Here is a 3,495-nt window from a genome sequence, read left to right on the forward strand (position 1 = left end):
CCTAACCCTAACCCTAACCCTAACCCTAACCCTAACCCTAACCCTAACCCTAACCCTAACCCTAACCCTAACCCTAACCCAAAGAAACTACAGCCAATGAATCTGACAAGGCTTACGGGAACTAATGCACAATGGAACAAAAGATTATCCGTATCTACCTTAGGGTTAGGGTATCAGAGAAATCAGAGGATTTTTATAATAGCTATAATCCTTGGATTATAGATAACAGGAGATTTCTATAAAATCTATATTAATAATAGGATATATAAGAACACTTATTTATTATATATCTAGTTTCAATCTATTATCTTGAATTAACTGCTTAATCTTAAATATACTATTACTCATAGATCTAGTTATACTAGGCTCTCTTATTTATTACTTAGGCATCTTACCCTTTTACTATCAGAATACTATTTAACTACTATTAAGTGAAGAGTTATCTTAGATCTAGACAATTATAAATTATCAGTTTATAATAATTTAAGACCCTTATTTCAAAAAAGAAGTCTTAAATAAGAAATAATAGCTATCTTTTAGTAAATATCAGTATCCTCTAGGGTTCAGACCTATGGACCAGCACTATTAATACTAACTAGAACCTCAAGTTAGTTATCAAGCAATACTATAACTACTAATAATAGGGACATTATCTTGATTATGGCATGTATTTAGGAATTTAAGGAATAAGTAGTTATATAGTATATAGAAGTAATCTAGCCTTAAAAAGAAATTAAAATTAGGAAGGTTAAATCCTTCTTAGGAGAATAAGGAACCTTAAAGATCTTCCTAGCAAAACTATAAATCTACTTTGCAAATAATATAGGAAGAATTATGACTAAAGCTGATAAAATTATAATAGTAGCTAGTTTCCTTACTGGAGATACTATAATATGGTTTATTTCTTATATGAATAATCAATTAACCAGCAATGATAACCAGTATGATGCTAAGATAATTAACTATTTTAGTAGTTTTGCCTACTTTGAAGAAAAGCTAAACTAGTTATATAAAACTATGAATAAAGAACTTGATATAGTATATTGAATTAAGAGTATTAAGTAGTATGGATTAGTTAGAGAATATATTACAAAATTTCTCTAAGTATCTAGCAAGCTGTAATAGAGAGAATAAGGGTTATAAGACTAATTTTATGAGAACTTGAAAGAAAATGTAAAAGATTAAATCTTATAGATGATGCTATGGCCTAATATACTAAAGAAAATGATGGAAGCTGTATTATAGATCAATCTATAGATTCGAACACGCCAAATGGAAAAAGGAGGATATTATTGATCTTAGAACTATTAGTACTAATAAGGAAGATACTAAGCAAATATTCTATAATAAAGAACCAGAGATCGAGATGGAGATACTATCATGTAAATAAATGTAACTATGACTAAAGAAGAAAAGGATAAATTAATTAAGAAAAAAACCTGCTTTAACTATAGAATACTAGGACATTTTGCAAATAAATATCACAAGCTAAAGAAGTTCTAAGGAACAGCTAACCAAGGAACTTGATAATAAATTATAACCGCTATCCATGTATGCACGCTAGACGAGAATAGCATTGAGAAAATATTGGAAACTAATGATAAATTACTAGATGAATATAAAACAAAAAGAATATAGTAGTAAGCTAAGAAATAGAAGTAATTGTAGAAAGAAATTCAGCAAGCATTAGAAGAGCTAATAGAAACTGATAATGACATTGCTGAAGCAATATGATGATATAAGAAAATTAAAATACTGAAAAATATAGAAGAGCTTCTGTAAGAATAGATAATATTAAATAAAGAAGAAATACAACATGTAATAAAGAAACCTATAGATCAGGAAGAGGAGATTATCCTAGCTATATAGAGAAGATGTACGATAAAAATGAAAAGCACTATAAGAAATATCTGAGATATAGATATCTAAGTACCTATGGCTACGCACGAGGACGCTCACTGTATGCTTTTAAGGAATAAGTAGAGCCATAAAGTATGGAAAATGTTACTTTAGAAAGATAAACCTAAGGAGAATATATTGGAAGATAGTAGTGAGAATACTAACTATAATAATTCTTTATTGATTGAGTTTTTTTATATTTAACTAGTGTTTCAAGACTATGACTAAGAGATAATAAGTTAGAAGATCTTAAATCAAGAATAAACCCTGCTAGATCTATATAAGCTATATAGAAGAATATAATAAAGAAATAATAATAGTACAGAAGCATAGGGAGCTCATAAGAAATAATAGTATGATATGAAGAAATTATAAGAAGAATTAGACTAGAGAGATGATCTATATACCTGCACACCTGCAAAAGCAACATGCTGGGAAGAATCTCCAGATATATAGAAAACACACATCAAATAATATGATAAATATTATAAATGGATCCATTATGAATGTTAGACACACAGCAAAAGCAACCTAATACTCACAAATATTTACGAATGAATCTCAAACTTGAATAGACATCAGTTATGTAGTGAATAATTAGGATATGTATAGAACTGTATATGCATGCATTACCCGAAACATAGTAGATATAAGCATAGAGATGTACACTAGATAACATGCTATGATGACGAATGCATTGCACACTTCCACAGCAAGAAGATTAATTATTAGTACCCCAGGGTATTAAGACTAGTGGAAACAACAGTGCGGATCTGTCCAGCACAACTAATAGGATGCCGATGCACCTACAAAGAAAGCGGACACCCAGCATATATAAGCCTACCAAAAGACAAATACAAAGCAGCGATATACTATATCCATAAAAAGAGACCATATTGACAAGAACCAATCATCTCTATAATAGCTAAATATGTAAAATAGCACATAACGAATCAGTTAATTGCAGCAGCAATTAACTTAAAATATAAAACAATCATTATTTACGCAACAATCAAGGGAAAGAATCTAAGGATACTACTAGACTCAGGAGCTATAGGAAACCATTTAAAACCAGAAATTGCCAAAGAACTTAAGATATAAGAAAACAAACTCGATGAATGAATAATAATTATAAGTGTCAACAGACAAACTATTATAGAAGGAAATATCAAGTAAATAGAACTAACTATTATTCAATCAGGACCCTATATAACAATAATAACTTTTAATCTCATCCCAATCAGCAGATTTGATGCAATATTCGGAATGCCTTAGCTACAGACGCAAAACCCTATGATTAATTGGGATACTAGAGTAGTTGCCATCAATAATAAATTACTAAAGACAAAGCTAGAAAGCTATCAAGGGCTAGCGAGCCTATGAGAGGAATCAGGGAAAATCCTCGCAGATAAGTCGCGGAAAGTGGCGTGAACTTCCCTAGAAAATGACAAAAGTAAAAGTAATAACAAAAAAACCAAGAAATAAGTATAGTTTAAGGAAAAAGGAAAAGAAATAAACAGTATAAGAATATTAGAAGAAACACTGCAATTAAGACTAAAACTAAAGGAAATATATGAATAAGAATTAAAAGAGGTA

Source organism: Talaromyces amestolkiae (genome assembly GCF_001896365.1).
Source record: "Talaromyces amestolkiae strain CIB chromosome Unknown scaffold39.1, whole genome shotgun sequence".
Taxonomy (NCBI): Eukaryota; Fungi; Ascomycota; class Eurotiomycetes; order Eurotiales; family Trichocomaceae; genus Talaromyces; species Talaromyces amestolkiae.